The following is a 12,410-nucleotide window of genomic DNA, read 5'->3' on the forward strand; positions in this document are numbered from 1 at the left end:
GGTCCACACTCAAACGGAGCTCCACAGCCCCTCAGGAAGAAGCAAAGATGGCTCAGGGAGCCAGGTATTTGAGCGAAAGGAGGGGGAGGTGGTGAGAGATAAGGAAGAAATCAAAAGAAGCAGAAAAAAAGCAACACCAGCAGCCAACAAATGGCACTCAGAGAGCCAGCTAGTGCAGGCTGGTGGAATCCAAGCAACTGGTGCTTCCCGGACAAGAGACTGTGTCCGTGGGAAGCAGAGGAGGCCGAGTGTGGGTGAAGAAGGGTAGGGGGTGGGAAAGCATATATCAGAAATTACCAGAGCTCCGCAGCCCCCTCAGAAAGAAGCAAAGATGCCGCACAGAGCCAGGTATTTGAGCGAAAGGAGGGGGAGGTGGTCAGAAGTAAGGAAGAAATCAAAAGAAGCAGAAAAAAGCAACACCAGCAGCCAACGAATGGCACTCAGAGAGCTGGCCCTTTCAGGTGGTTGGAATCCAAGCAATCGGTGCTTCCTGGACAAGAGATTGTGGCCACGGGAAGCAGAGGAGGCCGAGTGGGGGTAAAGAAGGGTGGGGGGTGGGAAAGCGTATATCGCAAATTACCAGTTGTTTTGTCTCCCACTGGAAGCTCCGTGAAGCTGCTTTCTCATACCCATTTGCTGGTCTCCAATAGCAGTCCAAGATGGTGGATCCGCGCTGAGTTAGCTGATAGGGGACCTCTGCATGAATCTCTCCTCACTCTCCGTTCTCTGTCAGTTTTCTCACTCCTTTTGGTGCTTGGCTGAGTTCTTTATCTCTTCATTTGATGTTTTAGGGTTTCAGGATTGTTGTTTTCTCTGTTTGGCTTAGTTTTTAGGATCTTTGCTGTGGAGGGACAGCATGGTGCTTCTGCTTAGAGCGCCATTTTGCCAGAAGTCCCTCATTATTCTTTATTGTCGCGTAGAATTCCATTGTGTATATACCACAGTTTGTTTATCCATTCATCCTTTGATGGGCATTTAGATTGTTTCCATCTTTTTGCTCTTGTGAATAGCACTGCGATGAACACAAGTGTGCATATGTCTATTCATGTTACAACTCTTATTTCTCTTGGATATACTCCTACGTGTGGGATTGCTGGATCATATGGTAATTCTATTTCTAGTTTTTTGAGGAAGCACCATACTGTTTTCCATAGTGGTTGTACCATCTTCAATTATGATTTTTGCCATAGCCATGCCATCTTTTTTATTATTTAGCTAATAACTTTCTTCAAATTGTCTTATTTTTAACTTAAATATATACATATTACCATGAAATCACAGCTTTGATGAGTTTTTTTTGTCTTGTTGTTGTTGTTAGTTGCCATTGAGTCAGCTCCAACTTCTAGTGACGCCATGTACAGCAAAACAAAATGTTGTCCAGTCCTGTGCCATTGTCACAATTGTCGGTATTCTCAAGTCTATTGTTTTGGCTGTCGTATAGGGGGCTCATTTTCTTGCACTATATTGGACAATATTCTGTTGTGATCCATAAGGTTTTCGTTGGCTAATTTTCAAAGGAGGTCGCAAGGCCTTTCTTCCTAGTCTGTCTTAGTCTGGAAGCTCCACTGAAACCTGTGCAGCATGGGTGACCCTGCTGGTATTTGAAATACTGGTGGCATAGCTTTCAGAGTCACAGCAACACGCAAGCCACCACAGTAGGACAAACTGACAGACAGGTTTTTAGTACAACTTAAAATGAACACATAATCATTATACTTAGAACTACATGTTTACACAAATTTTATGTTCCATCAATGGTATAGCATTGTGTTCTGAGAATCACTGGTTTCAGGGCTGCTGGAGGAAACTACAGCCTGGGCTGCTCAGACCTTGTTCTTTGGATTCTTTATTTCAGCAGAGTTGATGTTTATGCAGGAACACTGGGATTCTGGAAGAGAGTCGGTATGATTTTGGGACAACGTATTAACTGCAGCAGAGAGTGCCTTCGTGTGCCTAGCAGGCCGTGTGGAAGCAGAGTTGCCCTCCTGGGCCCTCACACCAAAAGCCAGCATACCTAAAAGGGTGGCAGGCAGCAGTGGCCTCTCATCCAAAGCCATTTCCAAGTTACTCTTTATGCTTGGCTGTGAAAACATGTGGAGAGACTGGAGAATAGAAAAAAATAGAAATTCCCTCTGAGTCTGAGGTGCTTGTTTACAAAGTAAAAAGTCCCTGGTGAATTGTTTCATTTATAATTAAATCTAATAATAAGCCATTGTGGCTAAATTAATTTTGAGCTAATTCCACAGGAACTTCGTGTCCTATGTCGCTTCTGAACAAAAGTGCTCGGTGACATACAGTATGACCCATCCCAGGCCCAGGCCTCCAGGGACAAGCTCCAGGAGGCCAGTGAATAAATACTAGTTCTGGGGGCTAATGCTCAAGACACAGGGAGGTGAGTGACACTGGCACAGTGGGTTCCAGAACTGCATGGTGGGTTCCAAAAGCTTCTGTAGGCTATGTGTGGGTTGCTCGTAGGAGACTGGCTTTCTATTCAGAGCGCCAACCTCTGGCCAGCCCTTGACTGAGGCCAAGCTTTCTGCTGGAACCTGGCCTGCTCTGGAGGGCCCAGCATCCGGGCCACAGGTGTTTCTGCACAGGCTTAATATGCCAAACACCTTCACAAATGGGATCGCATTGCATCCCCAGCCTGAGAGGTCTGCAGGGGTCTCTCCTTTTTATGGGTGCAATAAGGAAGCTCAGAACCACCCCAAGGCCATGTAAGAAGGAAGTTTCAGTGCTGGAGTTTCCAGCCAGGTGGCTAACTCTGGTCATTCTGCCCCTTCACGGAGACAGAGACAAAGACCATAAAGAAGCCGGCCTAGCGGGGCTGGTCCCCCAAATCTCCCAGTGAGGATCTCTGAAGTTTCTCTGGGAATTTCTTCCCTTGAATTTCAGATTTGGTTCTGGTTACCCATTAGTTTGCTGTCAGTTACTTACACTTGAGTTGGAATGCTTCTGGGAACAAACTGTGGCTCGTCCACGGTATGGAGGTGGGTTTAGGGGAGCTAAGAAAGCCCCAAGGTGGGAAAGCCTCAGAAACGAGGGGCTGAGGATGCCTAAGCAAAGCTTGCTGCGATTCTTTTATCTTTGGAAGAAATGACCACGTTCAATTTCCTTCCTAGTGGTGGCTTGTCTGTTCTCAGATGGCTGCCTTCCTGGGTCTTATCTACTTGTGTAACTAGATGAAACAGCTTCCCAGTTTGCTTGTAAATTTCTCTCGGACTGCATTTATGATTCCTATCACTCAAATTGCCATAGGGTCATTGTGTCCAGTAGAAGATAGAGGCTCATCGTTCCCATGAAAGGACAAAGCTGTGTATGACCCACCATTTCTGGAATGAAAGCTCCCATGTCAGTCTTACTTTTCCCAAGCGAGAAGCACCTGCCTGTGGGTGTTTTCGACCATACTAAATTAGTATTTTTCCCTGGTAGAGCAACTGGTTTAGATTATTAAGATGACCTTTGAAAGAATTCACTGAGCTGGTCCTTTCTAGAGTCTGAAGTGGTGCATTTTAATTTGGATTTTTTTTTTCCAAAGAAAAGATTAGGTCAATGATACCGTTCTTGTGTTTCCTGTTCGCTTGCTTCCACCCTGGCCTCCCGCATCTCCTGGCCTTCTCCACCAGGACAGGTTGCCTCTGAAGGCAAGCACAGGGCCATTGGTTGAAAAATGTGTAGTCCTGGGGAACCAAGGTGGCGAGGCAGTTGGACTGTGTCGAGCCTGGGGAGCATGACATTTATGTTCTGAGCAGGATGTAATTTCCACATGAATAGCCTGGACACTTACCCAGCTTTTACTTTCGCCCAACTGTGTGTTAAGTGCAACCAACATCTCTTTTAAACATGCCTAACAACAACTCGACTGGATGTGGCTGTTTTGTTTCTACCCAGAGGAGGACAGTCACACCAGCAAGGTGATCCCCCTCTCTACCCACCACCACCACAAACAGTGACTGTTAGAGCTGGGGGCGTGGGGGAGGGCAGGAGCTGCTCCCAACCTGTCCATCAGCGTGCTCCTAGGGCAAGGAATGGCAAAGGAGTGCCCCAAAACGTTTGTTCTTTCTCTTTTTTCGGTTTTGTGCTGGCTCTTCTTTCCTTCCTCCCTCCCTCCCTCCGTCCTTCTTTCCTCCCTCCCTTCTTCCCTCCTTTTTTCCTCCCTCCTTCTATCCCTCCCCCTTTCTCTTTCTTTCATTATAAATTATATATAACACAATATTTTCCAATTCAACGTTTTTCAGGTGTACAATTTAGTGCTATCAATTACGTTAATCATGTTGTCAACCATCACCCATAATCATTGCCAAATTTTCCATCACCTTAGACAGAAAGTCTCTGCTTCCTAAAAAATGACTCCCTCTTTCCCCCTCCCTCCCGCCCCTGATAACCACTAATAAACTTTGGTCTGTATACATTTGTCTGTTTTTGTTATTTCATATAAGTGAGATCATACAATATTTGTCCTTTTGTAATTGACTTACTTCATTCAGCATAATGTTCTCAAGGTACATTCTTATTGCGGCATGTATCAGGACTTCATTTCTCTTTATGGCTGAGTAGTGTTCCGTTGTACGTATGTACCACATTGTGTTTATCCATTCCTCCATGGATGGACATTGACGTGGTTTCCACCTTTTGGCTATAGTGAATAGTGCTGCAATGAACACTGGTGTACATGAGTCTGTTTGTGTCACTGCTTTCAAATCTCTTAGGTTTATACCTAGGAGTGTAATTGCTGGTCGTATGGTAATTGTATGTTTACCTTTTTGAGGAACGATCACATTGTTCTCCACAATGGCTGCACCATTTTACATTCGCTCCAGTTGTTCCTCCTCTTGACAAGTTTCTTTTCTATGGGGGCTTGCACTCTAAGCTCAACAGATTGCAAAACAGTAATGATGGTGCCTGGGGAGGTGACCTTTAAGTTGCCTTGCATACATTGTCCTTGCATACAAAAGGTCACAATGTGGACCAACAGGGAGCTGCCTTGTCCCCCACCTGAAGCCATTAACCTCACCCAGCCTGGGATTTCTTGCTCCCCCACAGAAGAAAGATGGTCTCTGACATTCACAGCCAAGAGTGGAGGTTTTTCCCTTCCCCTTGCCCTAATTTCAACAGAATCTGGTTGAATCTCAGTGTTACGCTCCCAACAATGGAAGGGAGGGGTGGTGCAGCCCATTATTAAATAACTTTCCTATTGGCCAGTCAAGCACTCATGGCCACAATGGCCCTGGACGTCACCTTCAGTCGTATCTTCCACCCTTACCCATTCCTCAGATGGGTGGCTTCTCTCCTCTGTACCTTGCCTCCTGCCCCTCCCCAGGTGAGGGTCCTTCTGTTGTAGTTCTCACTCTCTCTTCTCCCCCTTCTCACAGCCCATCAATCAATCCCCCTCCCACTCAATCCCTGTCACCTTCTGCTCCTCATACCTAAGGCGAAATCTGTACGTCTCCTCAGCCTCTCACCTGGTGGTGGTTTGGATTCTTGGGTATCATATCTTCAAGACTTCCAAGCATCTTCTCAGCCCATCCCCAGTGTGTTTCTTATGTGAAAAGAAGACATGTGTCATTTGTTTGGTTCCACACATCTGAACCTTTATCTTTATTTGGTGAATTACCCATTCTCTGACTCTGTAAAGAGCAGAACCACCTCTCCTGCAGGTATTGTGATTGTCAGATTCTTCCTTTCCTAGCCTGCCTTGCAACTGGGGCTCAAAGCATGAGGCCTCGTCTCTGCCAGGCAAATACACCAAAGCCAGACTTAGAGCAAGTGATTCCGGAGAGAAAAGAGATGGTGGTGGCTGCAATAGCAGCGGCAGCCCAGTTCTGTGGTGTGGTTTAGCACATTGTTCCTAAAAGATTAGCTTTGAACTTGATTCTAGCCTTCTACACAACTCTGTTCCCTACCTGATATCCTTTTAAGAAATTCCTTTTGCAAAGAGCATCTGTCTCCCCTCTACCTTAAAGCAAATCACAACTCCTGCCACTGAAATTTCTTTCCTTTACCGTATTTTTCTTGTTGCCTTGTAGACCCTACACAAGGAAAGGGAGGCAAAGTCACTTGAATGGATTTCTGAATGGATTTTTTTTTTTTTTTTTTTTTTAATCTTGTAGCAGTGACAATACTCTTCAAAAGCCAAGGTTTTGGTTTCTTCAACAAATAAATTGAAGGGGAAGGAGAGAGACAGAAGGAGGATTAATCTCTTGGAGAAGCGCACGTGCTCCATGGCACCAGAGTGGAAGCAGCCAGAGTCGAAGGTAGAGCCTCAGCAGATGGGCCGCAGGTGGTCTCCCAGAGCCCCTAGCCCCCCCGTCGTGGTGCAGGGAGAGCACAGCTAATGCTTCTGTGCCGCAGAGTGGGGTGTAGAAGGGCCAGGAGCAGGCTGGGCAGCCTGGGTGGTGAGATGAGGAAGACACAGAGACACCTGCTCAGATCTGACACCTGGGGAGAGGAGGGGCCATAGATACAGGTGTGGCGCGGCAGGTGCTACTGTCCTGGGACTAGTGAGAGGTGGACATGCTGGTCACAGCCACACATTGCCTCCTCCCCTCCCACCCATAATGCATCCACCTCAAACTTAACATCCAGAGAGAAGGGAAGGAAAAAGGAATGGAAAATCTCCTTAACTGATTTAGTTTCTACCCAAAAAATTCTGGTAGTGACTGAATATAAATAAGGGCTTGGGAGCTAAGTTAAGTTCAGTCATAGAAAAATAAAGTTCTTTGTCTGTATGAGTCTGCAAAATTTATACCCTTCTCATTTCCTTGGGTTACTCTAGTTTTAGTATATGCTAGGTTCAATCATTTCAGAAGGTAGCATATGATCAAGAACCGACGGTATTGAAGGAAGAAGTGAAAGCTGCACTGAAGGCATTGGTGAAAAACAAGGCTCCAAGAATTGACAGAATATCAATTGAGATGTTTCAACAAATGGATGCAGCACTGGAGGTACTCACTCATCTATGCCAAAAAAAATCTGGAGGACAGCTAACTGGTCAACCACCTGGAAGAGATCCGTATTTGTGCCCATTCCAAAGAAAGAGGATCCAACAGAAGTTGGAAATTATCGAACGATATTATTAATATTACACATAAGTAAAATTTTGCTGAAGATAATTCAAAAGTGGTTGCAGCAGTACATCAACAGGGAACTGCCAGAAATTCAAGCTGGATTCAGAAGAGGACGTGAAACAAGAGACAGCATTGCTGATGTCACATGGATCTTGGCTGAAAGCAGAGAAACTAGAAAGATGTTTACCTGTGTTTTATTGACTCTGCAAAGGCATTAGACAGTGTAGATCATAAACAAATTATGAATAACATTATGAAGAATGGGAATTCCAGAACAATTAATTATGCTCATGCAAAACATGTACATAGACCAAGACGCAGTTGTTCCAACAGAACAAGGGGATATTGAGTGGTTTAAAATTAGGAAAGGTGTGTGTCAGGGCTGTATCCTTTCACCATAGTTATTCAATCTGTATGCTGAGCAAACAATCCGAGAAGTTGCACTATATGAAGAAGAATGTGGCATCAAGACTGGAGGAAGATTCATTAACAACTTGCAATATGCAGATGACACAACTTTGCTTGCTGAAAGTGAAGAGGACTTGAAGCACTTACTGATGAAGATCAAAGACCATAGCCTTCAGTATGGATGATACATCAACGTAAAGAAAACAAAAATCCTCGCAACTGGACCAATACACATCATGATAAACGGAGAAAAGACTGAAGTTGTCAAGGATTTCATTTTACTTGGATCCACAATTAATGCCTATGGAAGCAGCAGTCAAGAAATCAAAGGCCATATTGCATTGGGCAAATCTGCTGAAAAAGACCTCTTTAAAGTGTTAAAAAGCAAAGATGTCACCTTGAGGACTAAGGCGTACCTGACCTAAGCCAGGGTATTTTCGATCTCCTCATATGCATGCAAGAGCTGGATAATGAATAAGCAAGACCAAAGAATTGATGCCTTTGAATTATGGTGTTGGCAAAGAATACTGAATATACCATGGATTGCCAGAAGAACAAACAAATCTGTCTTGGAAGAAGTACAGCCAGAATGCTCATTAGAAGCGAGGATGACAAGACTTCGTCTCACATACTTTGGACATGTTAACTGGAGGGACCAGTCCCTGGAGAAGGACATTGTCTTAGGCTGGGTTCTTTGGAGAAGCAACATCAGTAAAGCATATAAATATCTGTATAGAGAGATTTATATAAAGGAAATGGCTATTATGGTTGTAGAGGCTGGAATGTCCCAAATCCATGAATCAGGCTGGAAACTTCTCCTGATTCATGTAGCCACAGGGGCTGGCGAACCTGTCTGATTGGCAGGTCAGACAGTAGGGCTTTTGCTGATAGGCTTTGAAGACCTACGAATCCCAAGATCAGCAGGTAAGATAGCAGGTAAGCTGCTAGCTCAAGTCCCAAGAACTGGAGGTCAGACAAACAGGAGCCAGCTGCAGGATCCAGAGTGAGCAAAAGCCCAGGAGACTTGCCAGAATGCTCACTTATATTCCATGCAGGCCACGCACCCAAGAAAATTCCCTTTCAACTGGTTGGCTACTCATCATGGAGGTGATCACCTTATATTAAATCTCATCACAGAAGTGATACATCATCATATGATTGCCAAACTACATCATAACTGCCAAACCACTGAGAATCATGGCCCAGCTAAGCTGACACACAACCCTAACCATCACAGACATCATGCTGGGTAAAGTAGAGGGTCAGTGAAAGAGAGGAAAATCCTCAGTGAGATGGATTGACACAGTGGCTGCAACAATGGGCTCAAACACAGCAATGATTGTGGTGATGGCGCAGGACCGGGCAGTGTTTTGTTCTGTTGTGCATAGGGTCACTGTGAGTTGACAGCACCTTACAACAACAAGGTTCTGGAAGGGGGTGGACATTGGGAATAGAAAACCATCCATCTTCCAAACCAGCTTTATCTTTCTCTTTAACAATTCTGGGCTTTCTGAATTTGATGTGGTTATATGTCTGAACTTTTTGGCAAGACAGGTCTGCAAATTGGCCTTGAAAAGTGATGCCTAGAGGCAGGTCATATAGAAGGGCCAGGACCCTTTATCCTGGGAAATTCTCTCCTTTCCTGGGAAGAAAAAAGCTGCAGGGAATGAAAAGGAGGTGAAACCAAACCAAAAGAATCAATACATTTCCACCTGCCTTTGCTGCTTCAGCCTCTGTTTTTGGAAGCTCAGACTTAGTGGTTGTTTCTCAAGCCCACTGACAAACTTGTCCCAAAAGGTCAACATTCTTGGGCCATGTTGGCCGGCCCCAGAGCCCCAGGGCCACCACTTCAGGGATCCTCATCTATGCTTGCAGTCTGGTGCCTCTCTGCCCCCTAGCCTTAGGTTGTTCTAGAAACATCTCTCCTGATCAAGTATGAATGGATGGACTGACCCACTCTGCCTCCTTTTAAAAAAAAATTTTGTTGTGCTTTAGGTGAAAGTTTACAGTGCAAATTAGTTTCTCATTCAAAAATTTATAAACAAATTGTTTTGTGGCATTGATTTCAATCCCCACAATGTGAGAGCACTCTCCCCCTTTCCACCCTGGGCTCCCCCATCCACTTGTCCAGTTTTCCTGTCCCTTCCTTCCTTCTTGTCTTGCTTTTGGGCAGGAGTTGCCCATTTGGTCTCTTATATTTGAACTAAGAAGCACGTTCCTCATGCGTGTTATTGTTTGTTTTACAGGCCTGTCTAATCCTTTGTCTGAAAAGTGGGCTTCAGGCATGGCTTTAGTTCTGAGTTAGCAGCGCGTCCAGTCTTGAGGGCTCTCTCTGCCTCTTGCTTTAACAGCATCTTCCCTTGAACGCCACAGTACTCGGGCTGATTGTGCACACCCTGTCTGTGGGCTTGCTGCTTGGTGGCCTCCACTTTAGAGGACAGAGACCTGCCTGTTGCCCTCGGCAGCTTCACTGTGCTCCAGGAAATCTCACTTTACACCATATTCAAAGCCCAATCTGATCTGGCCCCAACCTTCCTTTGCCCTGGACAGCTCGCTCTTCTCCAGATTTCAGACACATTCACACCACTGTGCCTTTAGTTGTGTTGTTTCCTCAACCTAGAGTGCCCATTACCTCCACCCCATTCCCTGCCTACAATGATAGGATTTCCTGAGCTCTCCTAATGACCAGGCTCCATAGGATAGGGAAGTCAGGGCACAGGAAGATTGATGGTAAAATCTGAGAAACCACCATGAACAGAAGATCAATCATCGTATCTAAAATGGGACTGTGAGCAAGGCTTGGCTCAGGCAGTGACCAGATGTGTGATGTGGGACTGATCTCCTAAGCTCTCTGGGTTCTGCTTCTTTTCTATGAGCTTATGGGGCTAGATGAAGGAGCCTTGACTACCACATTAGCCTGCCACTGTGATTTTGGGCTTGCTTCCAAGATGGCTGACTCATGTGCTATTGGTAGGAGGCCTCAGTTCTTCACCACATGGACCTCTCCACAGAGCTGCCTGAGCATCCTCACAACATGACAGCCAGCTTCCCACAGAGCGAGTCATCCAAGAGAGACCGAGGCAGATGCACAGTATCTTTTATAACCTAGAAAAGACATACCATCCCTTCTGCCTTATTCTACTGGTCACATAGACCAACCCTGAGATGATGAGGTAGATGACCACACAAGAACCAGGAGGTGGGGTACGTTGATGGCCATCCTGGAGGCTGGCTAATTTAGTGTGTCCAATCTAAATTTAATTAGGCTGCCCTGCATTATCAAGAAATCTGTTTGGGGGATTTCTTAGGAGTGCCTGTCCTCAAGGTCTGGATCCTTCCTCTTTGTTGCTTGGCAGTGAGTGGGTGGAGCTGGGTACTAGAGCAAATCTTTGCATGAGACCAGTAGTGCTCGGCACAGAGATAATAAACAAGCAGGAACCAGGAAGAGAATTTGAGGGCCAAAGGCCTTGGAATGTCAAACATAAAAGGACCCACAAGTGGGGACTGGAGTTGGAACTGAGCACAGGGATATATGAGTTTGTTTGTTTGTTTTTATTGTACTTTAGACGAAGGTTTGCAGAACGAATAGTTTCTAATTAAACAGTACACATATTGTTTTATGACATTGGTTAACAACCCCACAACATGTCATCACTGTCCCTTCTTGACCTTGGGTTCCCTATTACCAGCTTTCCTGTCCCCTCCTGCCTTCTAGTCCTTGTCACTGGACTGTTCTGCCCCATTAGTCTCGTTTTGTTTTATTGAGCTGTCTAATCTTTGGCTGAAGGGTAAACCTCGGGAGTGACTTCATTACTGAGCTAAAAGGGTGTGTCTGGGGGCCATACTCTCAGGGTTTCTCCAGTCTCTGTCAGACCAGTAAGTCTGGTCTTTTTTTGTGAGTTAGAATTTTGTTTTACATTTTTCTCCACCTCTGTCCGAGACCTCTGTTGTGATCCCTGTCAGAGCAGTCAGTGGTGGTAGCCAGGCACCGTCTAGTTGTACTGGACTCAGTCTGGTGGAGGTCGTGGTAGTTGTGGTCCATTATTCCTTTGGACTAATCTTTCCTTTGTATCTTGTTTTCTTCATTCTCCCTTGCTCCAGATGGGGTGAGACCAGTGGAGTATCTTACATGGCTGCTCACAGGCTTTTAAGACCCCACATGCTACTCACCAAGGTAGAATATAGAACATCTTCTTTATAAACTGTGTTATGCCAATTGAGTTAAATGTTCCCTGAGACCATGGTCCCCACGACCCTCCACCCAGCAATTCGGTCCCTCAGGGAGTTTGGATGTGTCTATGGAGCTTCCATGACCTTGCCTTGTACAAGATGTGCTGGCTTCCCCAGTATTAAGTACTGTCTTACCCTTCACGAAAGTTACCACTTGTCGATTGTTTATTTAGTATTTCCCCCCCACCTCTCCCATCCCTCGTAATGAACAAAGATTGTTTTTTTGTGTGTGTAAAGCTTTCCATGAGTTTTTACAGTAGTGTCTCATATAATATTTGTCCTTTTGTGATTGACTTATTTCACTCAGCATAATGTCCTCTAGTTTCATCCATGTTATGAGATGCTTCACAGATTCATCATTGTTCTCTATCATTGCATAATACTCCACTGTGTGTATATACCATAGTTCATCCATTCATCTGTTGATGGGCATCTAGGTTGTTATCATCTTTTTTTTTTTTTTAATTGTACTTTAGATGAAGGTTCTCATTAAACAGTCAGTACACATATTGTTTTATGACATTGGTTAACAACTCCACGACATGTCAACACTCTCCCTTCTTGAACTTGCAGGACCATTTTTTTGGTGAAAATATACATAGCCAAAGTTACACCATTTCAAAAGTTTCTACATGTACAATTCAGTGACATCGATTACATTCTTCCAGTTGTGCTGCTATTCTCACTATCCTTTTCCAAATTATT

The sequence above is a fragment of the Trichechus manatus genome, unplaced genomic scaffold (genome assembly GCF_000243295.1).
Source record: "Trichechus manatus latirostris isolate Lorelei unplaced genomic scaffold, TriManLat1.0 scaffold00019, whole genome shotgun sequence".
NCBI classification, from domain to species: Eukaryota; Metazoa; Chordata; class Mammalia; order Sirenia; family Trichechidae; genus Trichechus; species Trichechus manatus.